The sequence below is a fragment of the Rhamphochromis sp. 'chilingali' genome (genome assembly GCF_963969265.1).
Source record: "Rhamphochromis sp. 'chilingali' genome assembly, chromosome: 19".
NCBI classification, from domain to species: domain Eukaryota; kingdom Metazoa; phylum Chordata; class Actinopteri; order Cichliformes; family Cichlidae; genus Rhamphochromis; species Rhamphochromis sp. 'chilingali'.
Genome location: NC_137946.1, coordinates 30,541,500 through 30,562,410, shown reverse-complemented (window position 1 = coordinate 30,562,410; position 20,911 = coordinate 30,541,500). Strand labels below are relative to the sequence as shown.

Sequence of the window (20,911 nt, the reverse complement as noted above, 5' to 3'; positions counted from 1 at the left end):
GAACGGCTCTAATTGTTTCCAAACATGTAATTAGTTCTATATCCTCGGTAGGAAATTTGTTGCCAGCAATTTGAGATGGCATGACACGTCCTAAATGATAGTTATCGTGTTTTGGCAGGAAAATGAAAGTGCTGTGTAGAGGCAGGTGATAAATGGGCATGGGAAATACATTTACTCACAGAGTGAGACAATCAAGAGGTGTGAAACAACATTCAAAGAGGGGAAGATGGGTGAGAGTTAATGGGAATGACAATGTCAGAGATGTGAGCTTGGTGCTTTGTAGAAGAATGAAGCGATTTATGACTTTCATCAGACCATATTAGTGAATACCTTGGACATTAGGTCGTCTCTGGCACACCTGATGGTTGACCATGGTTGATAGATTGGACTGTAAAAGGCACCTTCACATTTGAATGAATACAATGGATAATTAGAACAGAGGTTTAAGAGAAATATGTATAGAAGAGGCCTTTTTTCAGTATGCATAATTATTTTATTTTTTTTCCACTTTTTAGTGTGAGATCAGTGTTGACTTTATATTTGCAAGGACATCTGAGAACATCAGGACCTGAAAAGGGAGCAATTAAATGCTAGTGCCTGGCAAACATTGGCCACTTTGATCAGAGTACTTTACTGACACTGCAATCCGGTTGTTCAGTGATGATGCGACGAATCCTACTTCCGGGCCTAAAGTAGTCTGCGTTTAATATGGCTTTTGTGTTGATAACATGTTTAATGTTATGTATTTTCTTCTATTTGATCTCAAAAAGCTCCTAAAACAGTCAGTGATCACTGTTGACCTCCCTCGGCTTTTATTACCGCTAATCATTTATTTAAGCTCAGTTTTTAAAACCTTAGGATGTAACTACAGCCCAGCCCATGCAGCAGTACATGAATGACTAACCTCGTATTGTGGATGGATTATCTCAGTTGTTCTCCTGGCTGAAGTTTGGTCCTTTTACAGCATCCTGCCATGCGATTACATTTGTTCCTGACCACCGAGAACACTCACGTTAACTTTTATCGAGTGGAAAAAAAGTTAGCTTGTTTATATTATGCTAACATAGCTGTGTCGCTAGCACATCATTATATACCAGCTAGCCCAACTTCAGTAACCCTACAAACGTCACTGCTGTTTAGTTTTCTGTCTTCATTTATGCTGGAAGTGATAGCAGAGCTGTACGTTTTAATTTGTTTCCAAAACCCCGCAGTCAGGACATGCTATATTGTATTTAGATAGAAGCTAGCGAGCTAACTCCCTGCTAACTTCTAACTCCGTTAAATGTCATAAATTCCGTTTTCATGGATGCCTGGATGTTAAACTCAATTGTTACACCTGGTAGAGCAGAACGCTGATCATTTTATTAAAGATGAAAGACTTTAGACAGTTTTTCAACTCTCACTAATGCCATAGTGATCGTTTGATATATGGACCTGCAGCGGAGTTTAGGCCCAGACACGGCTAGTGACGTCAGACTGAACAACCGGATATCAATTGAGAACTTTAAATTTGGGAAAATAGTCCCCCTCTTTTGGGGGTTACAGTTATTATAGTCATCATACACATTCCCTTTTCCTCGCACCATAAAAGGTAAGAAAACTAAACCTTTTCGGTGGTTACTGTCAGTCATTTAAATGCATGAACTGTTCCTCTGCCTTAGTAAATGCTTTGAGTCATTGGTGTCAATTAGTCCTAGAATTTCATAATGGCATTTCCATTTGAGTGGATAGTTTGAAACAATCAATTTTGTGTCTTTTTATTTCCTGATTTTAATACCTGCTGTGTTTTTAGATAGATGGCATACTTTTAGTTTTATAGAACATTACTGGGAGAATCACCGCAGCTTTTTTTTAAGTCTCTGGAAGTCGAGCATATTATCTGACAGGATTCATCACAGGAACATAGATTAGAAAATGCAGTGAAATTATTTCATTCCATTTGATTTGATTTTTATTGAACCCTGACAGTTTGTGCTGCTGATGGGAACCTTTGAACACTCCCCAGACAACAAAGAGCCAGAAATGTATAGTGTGAAGCAGGGCTGCGGATAAACCACTTAGTTACTTTGGGGTACTTGGTTATTCTAAGCACTGAATGAGTACTTGATTATACGATGTCAGTTTTACCAATGAGAACCTACTTATGCTTATAAGAGACTATAGCATGAAGTATGTGCTGTTCTACTGGGTCAAGTGTTGCAGGGATCTTTCAATAGGTTGGTTGTGCTGCATGTAAATATTGTCTTAGGAGGGTTAGAGAAAGAGAAATTTCCAGAATGTCCAACTATAATCTGTTTTCCTCTTTATTCAGCAGGCTAGAAAGTCCACCTTCAGAATTGGTTTTGGTGTTCTTGCTATTGTTTTGTGGCACATTGTGAACTGGATGAAACACACATCTAAAGCATATCATTAAACACATCTCTTACTGTTTGGCTACCATCTTCTTCTTACTTTGAGGAGTCTCCACATTATGTGGCTCCCTCACACTATTCCTAACATCCACCTTTGTTACACCAGCCCTCTGTATGGCCCCTTACCGACACTCAAGAGTCTTCGGTGGTTTCTTTTTCTCTTACCTGGTGTTTCAAGTATCCTTTCCAGTCTATCCACTGTCTGCACATGTCCAGACCATGTTAGCTTTGCCTCTCTTACTTTTTCTCATAACTCCATAACCTCTGCTGTCACCCCGGACTCATCTCCCACTCCTCCCACTCATCTACATTTACTACCTCTACTCCTTATTTTACCGTTACATCTGTTCTGTGTTGCTTTAAGTTTTATTCCTCTTCTCTCCAGTGCATACCTCCACCTCTGCAGGTTCCCAGCATCTGTTCCCAGCTCTCACTACAGATCAAAATGTCATCTGCAAACATCAGTCCATCGAGACTCCTCCCTGACCTCGTCTGTCAACCTGTCCATCACACTACAAACAAAAAGGGGCTCGGAGCCAATCTCAGATGGAATCCCACCCCCAGCTCGATTCAATCTGTCACTCCTTCCACATACCTCACCGCTGCCTCACTGTCCTCATACATGTCCTGTATCACCGTCACACACTTCTCTAGATCCACAGAGACTCAGTAGTAGCGCCTTCTGACCTGCTCTGTACTTCTCCATCAGCACTCTCAAAGCAAACATCACATCTGTAGTGCTCTTTTTCAGCATGAAGCCACACTGCTGCTCACCTCTCTCCTTAACCTAGCTTCAAAAACTCCAGAGCTGCTTTGCATGTTGAACTGCTCTCTCTGCAGAGCAAAATTGCCACTAATTCACTGCACAGTTGAGAGCAACATTGGGCTGACACAGCTACTCTATATATCATTAATAAAGGTTGACGGTCCTGCAAAAGTCTTGGAGCTTTCTTTTTACAGTTACTATGATGTGGTGCATCTCATGCCTGGGTTCTACTACTTTGATGAGAGCACAAAAACTCATATTATCTCCAACTGACAACAGCTGGTCAGTGTATTGGGGAAGAGCTTGTTATTTTCACAGGCTGGGAGTCGTCTCTGGACGTTTTCTTTGGCTTCTTCAGTGCTTGCTCAAAAGCTGCCTGTTGTCGTTTCCTACTGTATGCTTTAGTAACTCCTTAAACTCTGCGTTTATTGAAACTGGCTTTTCAGATGTGTTTTTCATTCCTGTTTTTTGACATTTTAACACAGAATAGCAGAGCACAGGATTTGCTTTGTTTAGTCATTGGTAGTTTTACAAATATGCATGTGAGTAAATGAGAATGGCACAGTTTCCAATTCTGATATTTTGTGGTAAAGATAATTGGCTTGAAGAAACTAGGAAACAATTGCTCCAAGTACTGACCAAAATAATGAGCCAATTGATGTACAAATATAGGTATCAACATGACCCTGCTGACTATTATTGGCACACTGACTATTATTCATCATTTATTTCATTTGTGATACCTGAAGAACTTTAAAAGTAGCCTGTTATTTCTGTAAATACTTCCTTGTTACCTTTGAACAAATAGGGGAAGAATAGAAACAAAATCAAAACAAAGACCAGGATGTGAGGGAAAAATAAAAGATTGATTGGACAGGAGGTTATTCGTTCTGTATCAGTATTAGTGGGCTAGCGCTGAGAGCTTCTGTGACAATGATTGTGACAAAATTGAGTAGCCTGTTAGCCCTCAACTTAGTAAAGGAAAAAGAAGACAGATGGCAAAAAGAGAAGGATTTAGAAGGACAGAAATAACACAATAGGGCAGGAATCCATTGTACACAAACAGTGTAATGTCAGGAGACATGGATATTCTGTGGACAAAGATGCCTGCGGTCTCAGTGAAACCAGTTAGACCTGCCAACCTGCCCAGCTACAGTAAATGATGAGCTTCAGCTTGGTGAGAGGAGAGAGGGATGAAGGAGGAGGGGTGGCGGTGCGGGGAGGTCAGCTCACTCTTCATTAGGCTGTAATTGAATTTCCACAGCCCGTGCAGGGAGGATGTTCAGCTCTCGCTCTCCCTGCAGGGGACTGTTGGCTTGCTCCAGCTTCCCAACCTCCCCAGTACTTTCAAGGTTAGCTCAGCTAACGGGCTAGTTTCTCCATGGATTTTTCTGCTCACCATCTGTCATCTGCATGTCTGACCATGTAGGCGAGTAGGTGCACACTCCATTATGTGATGCTGTGGTTACTAGAGAAAGAATACAGTAGGGGTGGGCAAAATAGCCCTAAAATTAATATCACAGAATTTTGAGAATTTACACTAACAAAATTTCTGAAATGATATAAAAAGCTGAACAGCGTTTTATTGATGCTCACAGCATGCAGACAGCAACATAAGTAGATGCATTAAGTAAAGGCATTTTCCATTATTCTTTTCCAGTGAGCTACTGTCACTGATGACATTCTTCCGAATTTGAAATGAGAATCTATTGAAACAAGATGCACCAGCAGCATTATAATGTAATAATGGTGAAGCAGCAGAAATCAAATGTAAGCACAAACTGTAAAATAACTGCTTAACACAAGTTTATCCATAACTGTCACATAATAAAACATACATTTTGTACAGATCTTGGTTTGAGCCTTTTAACCATTTGCTTTAACGCCCTCCTTTACGTCAGTCATTTCCATCCACCTCATGTCATATGGAGCGCATCTACTGAGTGCTCCAACGACTGGTGGAGTCATTTTAGATTTGGGTTGCAAAAGTTCCTAAAGTAGTCAAAAAGTTTGTTTCCACTTTTAGAGGATCATTTTCGTGCAAAGTACTGTTTTGCTGGAGGTTGTTGAAGTAACTCGCTTTCCTGGCACTAAATCACTATCGGAGGCTGACACGCCCGGCCTGGTCTTATTGTTGTGCGCACCAGGAAAGGCATGGTGTTGCTATAGCAATATTATTGCCATTACGATGACATTTTTATATTATATAAAAGTTCATTGTGAAATAATCATAGAAGATATGATATGGAGCAGCTTTACTAGGAGTGCAGAAGGCCACCTCTGTCCTGACTCAGAGGACTCAGCAGTGTCTTATTGTTAAAGCTGTTCACAGACTCCAAAAATGAGTCTGTAGGTGGCCTGTGTCTAAATCCTCAAGTGACTTTGAACAGTTATAAAAGAGAGTTGGTGTAAATTTTGTATTTTTGTATTTTCTTTTTTGTATTCATTGATAATGTGCAAAATAGAACTTCATAAACCTCTGCAATCTTTGTCTTTGTTTTTCACTGGTGGTAGACTATGGTATGGACTATGGCAGATTAAATGAATGAAAAAGTGCTAAATAATGTTTTAAAACATGAAGGTCCAGTGGGACACAGGCAAATGTCTCCTGGCTGCTAACCCTACAGAACTGGAAGCTATGCCACCAGTCTATTTCAGTGTCCTGACTAGATCCCTACGATGGGCACGTTACCTCTCTGTGGTCGCTATTGTTTCAGCCAGTGCAAAGAAGAGCTGCAGGCAGTAGCCTCAAGGAATGGAGACTATACTTTAAAATCCATATAAATGGTGTACAGCATGTGCTTCTGAGAAGGTGACCCCAGTCGTTCTCAGTGTTCTTGTCTGCATTGCTCACCTGTCATGTCATGTTTAATTTGGGGGAGCTAATGTTGTTTCTCTAATAAAGCCGTTTTGAGGGCCAGGGGGTAAAAGGCGGTGCTTTTTGTATTTTTTTTTATATATTTTTTTTATGTTACAGGAGAGGCTGTGCGAAGTAGTGGAGCATGTTATGTTTTATCAAGTGTTTGCCTTTTTAATTGGCGTATGCTTTAGAGATGAGAGCTGTTCTCTGGGGAGGCTGACTTCATTAGCACCTGTAAGCATCCAGATATGTTGGAGAAAAGTGAAAAATTGAGCGAGACAGAGAGCGGCACATAAAGATCTTTGTTTTCCAAAAATTCTTGCCACAAAAGATTTCGATTCAAAACGTGTCCAGTGTTCTGTACCCAGCTGTGACTTACAGGATGAACACCACCACACAAAAGTGAAATATTTTGCGTGTTTCTTTTTTTTTTTTTTGGGGGGGGGGTCGTTTCCAAAGAGGTTGTTACTCCAGTTATGTCTTATTAAAATTTTAATTGAGAATAACACTGCTGTGCAAGGGATCATTTGCATGTATATTAGTGCAAATGTCTGGCACTCTGCCAGTGTAAAGGAGACAATCTTAGTATCAAAATAATTATCCATATAGGTTAACAGTTGAGCACAAAACAAAAGAGAAGGGGAGGAACAGGGGAGAGAAATGTACAATGATATGAAAAATGGTCAATAATACAGGGGATAGTTTGAGCTGGAGAGCTGTTACTGTGCTTTAATGGCCTTCTCTGGAGAACAGAGCCCATTTGTCTGCTGTGCAATTTGGAGAAGGAAGAAACTCCAAAGTAAGCACCTGGAACAATTAGTGGCTGTACGCTAGCTGAATGTTCAGCTTTTCACCAAATCTGAGACGTGTTTTATTACCTCCTATGTAGGGATGGGTATTTATAAGATTTTCACGATTCCGATTCCATTTTCGATTCTGTTTAACGATTCGATTCTTTATCGATTCTCTTATCAATTCTTTTTTAAAAAAGAAGATTAGCTTAGAACTTTGTTTTATATCTTCTCTTTGAACAAGATAGAAATTTAGAGGTAACATGGCCTTACAAACCCAACTGTGAGATCTTAAGAGATCCAGCCTACGGTTCTTCCATGGGGTGTCACAGGGTCCCCAGGAAAAAAATTTGTAAATATAAATTAATAAAATGAATACTCTTCTGTAGCAATAACAAAGTATAACATAAATTATTCTGTAGCAATTACACAAGAATATCCAGTAATGTCCCTGCCTACAATTAAACACATTCACTTACCGAAAATCGAGGGCATCTGCTGTGGCAAATGGGTGCAAGCCTTTGATTGATTGATTGGTAATTTATTTCAACATGTGAACAATATACAAGTACATTTAGAAAAGAAATGAGAGAAAAAAAAATACTATACAAATTACATACAAAAAAACATTCTGATTAATTTACATGTTGAAAGGGAGTGGGAAGAAGTATACACTTATTTAATCCCACCCCTGTCCCATAAATTCAGTGAATATTTAGTCAGCTTCCTTACTGATATAATTTGTAATAAAAATAGTGAACAGATTTCTGATATACTATATACTATAATATCACATCATGAATTTTTTGTTTGTTTGTTTTTAAATAGAGACATTCACTTAATTTAAATATTTTCCTTTTCTTTATAGATCGAGAAGATCATATTTTTATAACTCTTTTTGAACAGTTTTATGTTTGGACATTGCTTTAATTCCATATTCAGTTTGTTCCATAGTTTCACTCCTTGAACAGAAACACAAAAGCCTTTTCTTGTAGTACGTACCTTCATTGTTTTGAAGTTACAAAAACCCCTTAAATTATAACTTCCTTCTTTCAAAAAAAACATACTCTGAATATTACCTGGCAGTTCTTTATTTTTTGCTTTGAATAGAATTTGTGCTGTTTGGAATTTCACTATATCGTCAATTTTCAATATTTCAGACTGCAAAAATAGTGAGTTTGTATGTTCCCTATAACCTGCATTGTGGATGATTCGAATTGCTTTCTTTTGAAGAGTAAAAAGTGAATGTAATGTGGTTTTATAGTTATTGCCCCAGACCTCTGCACAATAGCTTAAGTATGGTGAAACCAGTGAACAGTAGAGAATATGAAGTGATGTTCTGTCGAATACCTGTTTTGCCTTGTTTAGTACTGCAATGCTTCGTGATACTTTGGAATGAATATATCTTACGTGAGCTCTCCAGTTAAGTTTTTCATCTATTATTACCCCCAGAAATTTATTTTCACTGACTCTTTCAATATCAACACCATTTATTTGAATCTTTGCATTTGTATTTAAACTACTATTTCCAAATAACATAAGTTTAGATTTATTCAAATTTAATGATAATTTGTTTTTATCAAGCCAGAACTTCACTTTACTTATTTCATTAGTCATATCCTCCAATAAATTCTGCAGATCATCACCAGAGCAAAAAATGTTTGTATCGTCAGCAAAGAGAACCATTTTTAATACTTTGGACACTTTACAGATGTCGTTAATGTACAAGTTGAAGAATTTTGGACCCAAAACTGACCCTTGGGGTACACCACAAGCAATGTCCATACATAAGGAGCAACCACCATTTATTTTCACAAACTGCTTTCTGTCACTTAAATAACTCCGGACCCAATCTAAAACTACCCCTCTGACACCATAACGTTCCAGTTTTCTTATTAATATATCATGATCTATAGTGTCAAATGCCTTTGTCAAGTCTATGAATAACCCAGCCACATATTGCTTTTTGTCTATGGAATTTGTGATGTATTCTATTGAATCTAATAGTGCCGATGATGTTGATCTGCTTGATCTGAATCCGTACTGACTCTCAGTGAGTAGTTTATGTTTATCTATAAATTTTTCCAGTCTGTTTTTAAACAGTTTTTCAAGAACTTTTGAGAATTGAGGTAGTAAAGAGACAGGCCTGTAGTTTGTGAAATGGTGTTTGTTTCCAGATTTGTATAGAGGTATAACTTTTGCTATTTTCATTCTGTCTGGAAATCGACCAGTTTGAAATGATAAATTACAGATGTATGTAAATGGTTTTATAATAGCCTCAATGACTCTTTTAACCACTATCATATCAATATCATTACAATCCAAAGATTTGTGATTTTTTTACATTTTTTGACAATTTCAAGAACTTCATTTTCATCAACGGCTGTGAGAAACATAGAATATGGATTTCTGTCAATCAGTGTATCGGGTTTTTCCTGTGCTTTCCCAGGATGAGTGATTGTTCTTGCTAAATTTGGTCCAGCAGTTACAAAGAATTCATTGAGACTATTTGCCACAACATCCATATTGTATTCTTCATGGTCATTACAAATGAAATACTTGGGATAGTTCTTTTGTCCAGTCCCACATTTTATAACACTGTTCAGGATTTCCCATAATCTTTTATTATTATTTCTATTTATATCTAATTGCTTCTTATAGTATTCCTTTTTACTAAATCTAAGTATATTAGTTAACCTATTTTTATATCTTTTGTATCTGATTTCAGCATCTTTAGTTCTCGTTCTTAAGAACTCTCTGTATAGAGCATTTTTCTTTATACATGCATTTTGCAGACCTTTTGTTATCCATGGACAGTCCATATATTTCTGTTTCCTACTATATTGCTTTATTGGACAGTTGGTATTGTACAGTAATGTAAATATTCTAAGGAATTTATTATAAGCACTATTAACGTCCTGTTCCTGATATACTTCACCCCAGTTTTCCTTCAATAAATCTTTTTTAAATGCATTCATTCTTTCTTCTGTTCTTACTCGTCTGTACTCTTTTTTTTTTACTGTCCATTTTATTGATCTTGTAATTCCTATCATAGATTGTAAAAATTGGAAGATGGTCACTTATGTCGTTAATCAGGAGTCCACTTACAGTCTTATTTTCAATGTCATTTGCAAAAATGTTGTCTATGAGAGTTGCACAATGTGATGTAATCCTGGTAGGTCTAGTAATTTTAGGGAATAGATTCATACAGTGCATTGTGTTTATAAATTCCTCAGTGGTTTTATGTTTATTTGGGTTTAGCAAATCAATATTGAAGTCTCCACAAATGAAAACTTTTTTGCGAGCTATTTCAATAAATGTTTCTTCTATCCAGTCTTTAAATGTCTCAATACTACTACCTGGAGCTCTGTATATACAGCTAATGATTACATTTTTACTTTTTTCTTTACAAATTTCAACTGTAATACATTCTAGTACATTATCAATCACCATCGTCATCTTTTCCACCACATTAAATTTCAAGGATTTGTCCACATACAAGGCCACTCCTCCTCCTCCTTTGTTTCGCCTAGTTATAAATGTGAATTCATAACCCTCCAGTTCAAAGTCTGTTCCTTTTTCCATATTGATCCAAGTTTCTGATAAGGCAATGACACTAAATGGATGTGAAAACTGGTTAAGATATTCTTTGATATGACTAAAATTAGCATAGAGACTTCTACAGTTAAAGTGGATAATTGATAATTTATTCTCAGTTTTAATCCTCTGATTGTAGTCTTTATTTGTATAGTAGCAGCAATTGTTATTGTTAGATGAGAAAAAGTTGTCTGGATCTATTTCATATTCCAAGTCGTGTGTATTGTGATCCATATAGTTAAATGTTTTCAGTTCCAATTGATCATATTCTGCAACTGTCTGACTGATGCAGCTGATTCTTCCAGATGTATCTGAGTTCTTCCTTCCAGTGTGTGTCATAAGTGAGTGTGTGGTTGTCTGTTACCTTGTTTGCCGTCCAGATCGTGTTGCTCACTGATATTTTTCGAGATCCGCCATATTTTTAATGGTCAGAACTCTGGCTTCCTCTGGTGATCCGTTTAGTTTAATGAATATTTTGCAGTTCGTCGTCCAAGTGCCTTGGATTTTTCCCAGCTTCTTCTTTGACCACAAACTTGTCTGTCCTGGCCTGAAAGGAGACTCTACCGGTAGACTGCAGCGACAACTGCCAGCATCTGAGCCAGCCAGACTCTGTCTGTCTCATCGTGGTCGCCTAAATGCACAGTAATGGCAGGTTTTGTAATAAGGCAGATCGCGCTAACATAATATGCACTGTTAGTTGATTATTTACCTGCCGCATTAACAGGAGAGGACATGCAAACGTTACCGCTGCTGCTGGGTTGAGATTCACGAGTCGAGCGGAATTAAAAACACGACATTCATTTAAGGTCATCATGTGTTTTGTGAACAAATACTTTTGCATATTCGTAGTGTTTCCTCCCTTAAATGAAATATCTACTTTGCAAGTATTGCAAGTTGCCCTGTTGTCATCCGTTCTCGTAAAGTATAATCAAACTTTTGAGCGTTTAAGCCGCTTAGGCGCCGTGTTTCCTGCCAGATAAATGACGCTCCGCAATGTGGTGACGTCATTCGGGGCGACTGGAATCAATAAGGGAATCATTTACAAAAATGGCAAACAATTCCAAGGAATTGGAACAGTGGGAACGGCAGTTTTCGATACCCATCCCTACTCCCATGCATATTGGTGTAACATTTGCTGCGGTCTGAGACTGTCTTGATAAATAGAACTTACCTTTAATGCACACCAAGTCACGTGATCACTCCTTGCTACAGCAAATGTTCCCTCTGTTTTCTTCAGGGCAGAGCTATTGTTTACTGGCCGCTTTATGTTACTAACCTGACCTGCAAACTTAGGGAAGTGACTAACAGAATAAGATGAGCAGTAGAACTGCTTCCCTGTGAAGCAGGGGTGTCCAACTCCAGGCCCCAAGGGCTGATGTCTTGCAGGTTTTAGATCTCACCCTGGGTCAGCACAACTGAATCAAATGATTAGCTCATTAACAGGCCTCTGGAGAACTTCAAGACATGTTGAGGCGGTAATTTAGCCATTTAAATCAGCTGTGGATCAAGGACACATCAAAAACCTGCAGGACACCGGCCCTTGAGGCCTGGAGTTGGACACTCCTGCTGTAAAGGGTATATGGTTTCAGCGAGGGTGAGGAACTTGGCTATTTGTGAGGGACTCAGATTTGAGCTGGTGCTCCTTCCACATTGGAAGAATCCAGTTAAGTTGCTTCTGATCTCCTGGACACCTCCTAGGTTTGGTGTTTTCGGCATGTTCACCTGGTTGGAGGCGGGGAGGGGGGAGTTCAATCCTTTTATAATAGGAAGTAACTGCTAGGAGGGAATTAAAGAAGAGACTAGAGAAACAAGATTATAACTATAAATATTTTTTTGGCAGATCAAGAACTAGACAGTCAAATTATGTGACAACAGGAGGCAGCTGACGTATCTTTAATCCCACATAACACTTCTTCAAAACAGACAATTAAGGAAGGCTTAAAATCACAAACCAAACCAATAAGTATATAAAACCCCTCCACTGACACTCAAAAGAGAAGTGTTTGTGTTTTAGTTTGCATCATGTACATTTGTTGGCATGAAGGTGTTTAAGCACACATGATAAGTGTTATTGAAAAATGACTTATTGATCCAAACATCCAGCGTGCCATTTCTTTCCTTTATTCCTAAACGGTACATAGAAGAATACAAAGTGAGCAGTTTGATGGCTGTTGTTGCTTAACAAATAATAAAGCACATCATACAAAGACTAAAGAACTGAAGCATAGTTTTGAGAATTGATAGTATGAAAAATATTGCTTATGCCAAAGGAAAAAAGCATTTGTTTCCTTTCTGAATTCTTCTTCGCTTGGCCTGAAACAAAGGTTGGGTTATGAAAAAGCTAAATGTAGTTGAGCCATCGAGTTTAATTGATTTAAAAAATCACATTGGGAACCAAAAGCTTATATTTTCAATAAAATATTTTTTTGCTATTCCATTGTCAACAGAACCTGGATGATAGTATCTGTGACAAAACTTAAATTCTCAGGTCCAAGCTGGCAGTCTGTTCAGACCATGGAAATGACTCTCAAGGACTAACAATCCCCACAGGGATATTTTTATAGCAGTCGACAGCAGCAGTACGGGGCTGCTTGACAGGATGAGGTTTGGAGATTTAGAGTGAGCACAGCATCAGTGCTGCCACGTTAGCAGTGACTCTGTCTTTGTAGCTGTTGCTGTTCTGTCTGTTTGGCCACTGGCTTCCTCTGTCATATCAAATGCTCCCACTTCTGCCCAGTTTCATCTTTTTTCATTGTTTACATTTATTTTTGTTTTTTGCAGACTACTTCTACAGCTTTAAGCGCAATGCGTAAGCATTTAGAGAGTTGGTGTATTTCAGAGAGTAAACATGGAAAACAGTCAAATGCGTCAATGCATGCATATTCCTTTCTCACTGGTCCAGTCTTCCCAGAAAGCTCTTCACACCCCAATAATATGAGCTTGGTTTGAATTATAAAATGTTTGATTTTTGCTTGTAGCTAGTTGGAGAAATTTATAAATTCAGTGAATCAATATGTGAAGCATTTGTGATTCCTTCTGGGCCAACATGGAAACTATTTTTTAACCAGTTTTGCCATTTGGCTCCTTTCTGCTGTTTCTGTGGATAGAAAAGCAAAACATGGTCTGAATCAGGGCAGACTGACCTGATCAGAAGAGCATGCTCTCTGCTAATGCCTCGCTTTTAATGGATTCCCTCTTAGACGCACTGACTGAATTTTTTTGCAGACATATAAGAGGTCAATTTCACTCGTAGACCAGAAGAAATGGAATGCAAGAACAAATTTTCTTTAAAAAAAAAAAAAAAAAAAAAAAAAAAGGAATACAGAGACAGGAAATTGTCCTTGAAACATTACCACCTATAACCTAGAAAACAACTGGAAAGCACGGATGAACTTTTAGCCTTTAGTCTCTTTAAATCCAGATTCTGAGCTTGCTTGTTGGTTGGATGAAGAAATATGTTTGACTGTGAAGGATATTATTTAGAGTGGGTCTGAAATAACTACGCTCTAAATGCGGTCCACCGATATAAAATCCAAATAAAAGAGAAAACCAACCATTAGCTGTAATAAAACCAAAGTGGTATCAACCATTAGTGAAGTCCCTTCTTCAGGCTTCAAGGTGAACATCTGGGCTATCTTGGTGTTTTAAAAATGAATTAGAGCAATGGGTGGAACTGAGTCACAGAGGGCAATACGACAAAGTATTTTCTAGGGGGTTACTGATTAAGTGGCAATAAGGTCATTTTCTGTACTAAAAGAAGTCTCCAACAAGTGTAATTACCTCCTGCTTGGATCTAGTATCCTCCTTTTTAAGGCAACATTTTCCATGTACATGGTCCTACATGTATAAAACACATCTTACTTCTAGTGTCCTATTTAAGGGAAATGGAAGAAACATGGAAAAACCAAAGAATTGAAATATGCAGGAGAACTGAGGCAGCCCCATAGAGGCGGTAGTGTTTGCTGTGAAGCAGGAGCTTGTGTGCCTGTGCTCTAAATGTTTGACAGTGCTTGAAGGCAGAAACATGAAATTGTCCGTCCTCTCCTTGCTTTTCAAAATATTGCTTTCATCATTTTATGATGTGACAGCAAAGTGCACATCTGTAATACATCTCTTATCATTGGCTCAGTAGATATTTAAGCAGTGTATATTTTGTGTGACTGGGGAAGATGAGGGGGAGTGTTCTTGAAAAAGAAGGGGAAAAAAATCCCTCAGACTGGCTTATGTCATCACGGACTTTCCGTCAGCATCCTTCTTTTTTTATGACTGTTGCCAAAAAAAAAAAAAAAAAGCTGCTTCAGATGTTTTCAGCTTTGGCTCAAAGAGAGGATGTGTGATAGAGTTCACAGAAGCAGCCAAATATTTTGGAGGAATAAATTAGCAGCTTGGTTCTTTGGTGCTGTGCCAAGACTTCTGGGAAGTAATCCAGCACGTTGGAAAGATGAGATTTGGATGACACATTGGATTCACTCTAATTTGAGGTTAATTGAATTGAAAATCCCCCCAGCTTCTACCAACACAACATATACAGGAAGGAATGATGAACTGTGTTATGGGTGTGTTGGTTATTTTATACAGCTGGCGTTTCTGAACCCCTCAAAATATTCAACAAATCTGGATTATTGATCAGGATTACAGATGCTTCAGCTTTTTAGTCTTTGTTTTTTCTTCTTACTCTAAGGGGGTCTCTTAAAACTTTTTTTTTAAACAGGTTGCCGAATAGCTACAAGTAATGTAGAAAAAGTTTCCAAATAAGAGTCAAAATGAATGAATTCATATATGTAACAGACAAGAAAAAAATTTGTCATATGTTTAAAAACAAATTAGAATTTTGGTAAAATAGCAATGTTAATTGTTAGCTAGAGGATCAACAATCAACCAAATTGGTAGCTAATTTAGTCCATCAATGGGTAAAATAGCTAAAATTATAAAACAAGAAGACTGAAATTTATAGTAAAAAAATATGGTTAACATAGGACATTCCTAGCTAGTATAATGTCCAAAGTTGAGATGGCTACCATCATCATAATCATCTTAGTTAATAGTTAATTATGGTTAGCAGTTTGTTCTTTTCTTTTTTTTTTTTTTTTTTCTTTTTACCTACCAAGGTGGATAAATATGTTTTAGCAAAATCAATAAATAAAATGGATAGCTTAAATTGTTATGAAACTAGTTGTAAAGTTATATTTTAAAGTATGGCCAGCAGTTGATGGCTAGCTGCACTTGGGTTACTTTTTTTTTTTTTTTTTAAATATTGACATTTTAGGCTAACAGTTGAAATAGCTAGCTAACAACCTAGATTAACTCTCAAACGTTTTAGCTTGACATAATGAAAAACTAGCAAGTGGGATAGTAGCTATTTAAAGAAGATGAAATACTAAGGCAACAATTAAACACCGGTTAAGACAGAAACCATACCTGTTAAACGGTAACCTGAAAGCAATGCATCAGTAAATGATGAGTTGTAAACGTCGACATACGGTTTAAACTGAATTTAAATTAACACATTTGCCACGTCATATCCACATCAGCAAATGTTTAAGGATTTTTATCCATTAAAATGGGTAAATATGCCATTGAAGGCGGAATATTTACCCTCATGCATAATTTTCATGACAAAACTTTTGTGATTTCCCCCAACCCCAGGTTTCTCATGGTTATAATACAGGGGATTTTTCATCTTTATATTAAACAAAAGATATTGCACCATAAGACCCTGTACACTTTTTAAATGTTGAAAGGTAGTTTGTTCCAATCTTTGCAAATTTGCAAAACATTTTTGTTAAGCAAAATGAGGCGCGTTGAAGTTGTGGATAAAGTTAAGTTGATGTGATTAAATATTTTTATAGTTGATATTGTGATTTTTTTTTTTTTTTTTTTTTTTTTTTTTTTTTTTAAGTGAGTTTTTTTTCTTGTTTAGCATAGTTTCTTTGCTATAATGTGTTTGGAAGGTGGTCTTCATGATTACTTTTGAGGTGCTACTAAAACTGGTATTTATTGCATGTACAGTATCTTGGTCAAATTCATATTAATCTTTTCTGTGATCTGGTGGTTCTGGGGCTGAAAGATCTTGGGAACCACTGTACCAGTTAAATACTTGCTCTGGTGCCCACGTTTCACCCTGACCTCTTCTTTTTTTTTCCCTCTTAGTTTTATTGTTTGTGGTTTAATTCTAATAAATGACTAAGAGGAAGATGCATTCCTGGAACAGAAAGAGATTGAAGGCAGCGATTGTTTGTTAGTTCGGTAAATGGGGTCTACAGAACTGACCCCGGCATCGACGATGTCCGAGCCCTCTTCATGTCCTGGATTTCACATTCTAATAATGACTAATGTGTTTGCCGATGTCAGCCTGCTCTCATTAGAGTGATTTATAGCCCTGGCAGTTTTCAGTAAACCAGAGGAGCCGTATTCCAATTTATTCAGGTCAAATTAACCATTCATAATTAGACACCATAACCTTTCCCGCTTTCCTTTCCTAGTCTGAATGCGCTTTACATGAAATGCAAATGTTCATTGTTTAATCTCCCTGCTTGTCATTAGGGAGGCTATGTAAGAATCTCCCCATGCAGGGAAAAAGTTTAGCCTGAATCAATCTCCTAATGCTTAATAGCTAATGGGCCGATTTATTGCCATGTAATGAAGGTGAAGGCCTTCTTTTCTCTAATGGTGGCATTGACCCTATGGAGCCCCTCAGCCATTATTCCAATGTCAAAACTGTGTAGCTTATATTATTGCTGCAATGACTCATTTTAATATAAAGTATATCACCTATAAACTTACTAATCTCCAATTACTCTACTTGGCTGTAGGAATTATTTGAAAGATTTTACAAGTACAGAATTGGCAAGTATTCTGAAATCTGTTACATTATATTGATTTTTTTTTATTATATAATGAGACCTGAAACACACACACAGAAACATTTTGTATTAAGGTTGGGTGATTTTTTTTTTTTTTTTTTCTTCCCCCTCAAAAAAATTTCCAACCAACCATAATCCGTCCAACCACCAGTAACTGGTGATACATCCATGGAGATGTATGTATATCTGTGTCACAAGATTATGTTAAAGGCACATAAGTCATCAGGAGGGAGAACAACAGTGCTTATATTTTATCTCACTACATACATATTTGTCAGCCACAACATTAAAACCTCTGACAGGTGAAGTGAATAACATTGATCATGCAATAGCCTCCTGTGAGTCTTTGGGCTGTGATATGTCATGCATTTTGAGGTTACCTAGGCATGTACAACCTAGCTAAAGGCTATTGTACACTCCTCAGTGTCATTGGCTTCCCCCAGCAGGACATTATGTTCTGCCACAAAACAAACTGCCCGGGAACAGCTGAAGAAACATGACAATGAGCCCAAGGCACTGACCCAACCTCCAGCCTCCCGCCTCCCCAGATCCCAATCCAATCTAGAATTGGCAGCATTCAGTGGACCTAGCCTCCTCCATAGAGGCTGCAGCCCACAGCCCACATGTCCCACAGGAGCTACTGCCAGCATTTTGGTTACAAACACCACAGGATATCCCCAAAGGTCCTGTTGTAATGCCCCAGACAGGTCAGAGGCATTTTGGTGGCGTATAAGGAAACAACCCAATGTTAGGCAAGTGCTTTCAGAACTTTTCCAACTATCAGAACTTATGCCAGTTTTAATTGGATTGAGAAGTGGGGCACGTCGGGTTGTCGGTCTATCACAGGACCAACAGGGAGAGACAGAAAGTTGGATTTCATTATCACTTTGCTAAATAAATTATTTCCTGGCTTTAAAGTATTTTTTTTAATATTTCAAATTGGATAGGGCTAATTAGAGCCAGACCACTTGAGGCGGGCTGCATCTCAATTGAGGCCTTCAGGATTACGTAGCGGAGACCTCTGTGACAGTTTGATAGACAGCACCTCTCACTCTGGTCTTGATTACTGCTGTTGTCTAATTCGCTTTGCTTTGCTTTAATAATGTCTGATTGGGGAGTGTTTGGACCAGGTCCTGTCTTTTTGGACTAACTGGGAAATGATGGTGAATTTTGGTGTTAGGCTTCAAGTGATGAGCTGTCATCTTCTTAGCCTCAGTTTCATTAAAAAGTTAATGAAAGTTAAAAAAAAAAAAAGGATGAAGGGAAAGTGTGAGGATGGAGACAAATCGGAGGACCAGCTGGTGTCTGGTTTGTTGGTTTTGGCCAGTTCTCCCATTTTCAGTGCCTCTGATGTCTGTTGGGATTAGGAGTACCTCTACAAGAGGCAATGGCTGCCAAGCAGCATCAGAACAGAGACGAGCGGAATGAGGGATGAAGGTTGGGAAGTGAAGCAACAAAGGTAGAACAAAAAGTGAAAGAATTACAGCTGGAAAGAAACAACTGAGTGCAGAGATAAAGACACTGTCAGTCATTTGAGCAGCTGCAGATTACAGTTTGAAGGTGTAAAAGGACTGCCGCCTTTCCTCCTTCTACCCTTCTGATATTCAAAATCCAATTAGTGGACGTGTTAGAGGGAGCTCCTTTGTGACAGTGGGCCATTTGTAAGGAGGAACACTGACAGAGGTAATATTTTAATGTAAAGCGTATCTTCCTTTATTATGTATATAATGTTCTCTTTTTGTAGTCCTGAGAAATGTTCTTGTTCACATTTTTGATGTTGATGCAGAGAAGAGGTGCAAAAGAGAAGAAAAAATGGTACAATGAGGCACATTTATTTGTCTGAGTCACACTGGACCTCATTCGTGTATTACTATGAATGATTTAGACTTCTTTAAATAGAGGCGATATAGTGATGGGCTTGTGATGTGCCTGCAAAAACTTTGCTTGAAGCCTCAATGGTGTCCCTTCTATGTTAGTTAGTTCTGTGTTAGCTTTTTGGGGAGCTGGAAGCTACCATGTTTGGACAAGAGGGTGAAGTACCAAAATGATGAGCTTGGATAGGTATTTGCACATGAAACTTGTATGAACAATTCACAGAAACACATGTTTTACTCTGTTAATTGGTGTTGAGAAACTATTAGTGCTAATAAAATGGTAGACTCTAACTTAACAGAATGGAAACACAACCCATCTTTGCTGTGTTTGATACTTCTGTGCAGGCTTCTTTTTTTTAGCCCCAGAGATTGCAGCATGGATATTGTTCAATGAAAGCAGAGTTTGTTGGGTTTGCAAGGTCTTAACTTTATAATGTAATGTGTCCTAATATATTGTGAGTTAGCACTAAATAAATACATTTTTAATTGAGTTGGTCAGTACCTTAGAATGGTGAAGGCACACTTTGATCATGACGTCTTTCTTCTTCTTCAAAAAACCCAAGCCTCTGCAAATGATTTTTGACCTCAAACCATGTGCTCAAAGAGACTTGATGTGACATTTGTTGCGTTTTTGTTTTCTGGCGCTGTAGTTTGACTGTTTGGTGAGCTGGAACATGATCCTCTGCAGAGTCACTGTAGACGTCAGATTTGGAGGCAATTAAATCATTTGTCTAACAGTAGACAGATGGATTAAAAGACAGTGCTGAGTCATGTCTGTCTGTTGGAGACTATTTAGGAAGCACAATTTGTGTGGTTTGCTTTTCCAGTGCATCTGTTTTGTCTTTGCTCACAGTGGATAACATTATAACTGCGACCATTCACGTCCAGTTGGTTTGTAACATATAGCGTCTTATCAAGATGTTCCCCTTTTGAGGTGGTGTTAAGTGCAAATGATTTTTTTTGGTGGTTACTGAATATTTAAACAGAAAGTGAAAAGCGATGGATGGATGGATTGAGGTGGAGTACATTCAGTTTTCTACTACAACACTGGACTTTCTGGGTTTTTCTCTGCAATGGTTGACAGCTTTAGAAACATTAACACTAGACAGATGGCCATTGAAACATGGCTTTAAGTGTGACTTATTTTTATATTTATTGACCTGTCACAGCTGACTGGGCGTTTGAGCAGAAAGACTTAAAGGCTCCATTTAGAGCAGGATTGATTTCTGTCAAAGACGAGCTGTGATGAAAGATTGGAGAAAATGTGCATGTATAAGCCCAGTCTCTGATTGATTGACGCTTTCAAGTTGCCCTGTCTTTATATATATCGCCATATATATAGATCCCCCCCCCCCCCCCCCCCCCGACACACACACACACACACACACACACACACACACACACACACACACACACACACACACACACCATCCACCCTGTTCCAGTGTATTTGCCATTTTAGGCGATGGAACTGACCATTTGACTGACACCTCACTCTGGGTTGAGATTTACTGTCACTGCTGCTAGAGAAACACGGGAAAATGGCACAGCTGCCATGCATAGGACCAGTGGCTCAGACATGAACTTTAATAAAACACTTTGATCGTGTAATTTACTCAGTGAAGGGATTGTTGTTGGGAAAAGGGTCCATAATGGGACATTATGAGTTTTGGGTAGAATGAACATCATCACAATTTTGGCAGCAGCACTGTTTTTCTTTTTGTTTTGTGTTTTTTGTTTTTGTTTTTT

At 38.1% G+C, this 20,911-nt stretch overlaps 1 protein-coding gene across 1 annotated transcript in view; it reads left to right on the top strand.

Annotated features, from left to right (window-relative positions):
* The window catches only part of LOC308386783 (polypeptide N-acetylgalactosaminyltransferase 10-like), a 124,535-nt gene that overhangs the window by 58,746 nt on the left and 44,878 nt on the right, over positions 1 to 20,911 (top strand). The gene's annotated exons all lie outside the window — the stretch shown is intronic.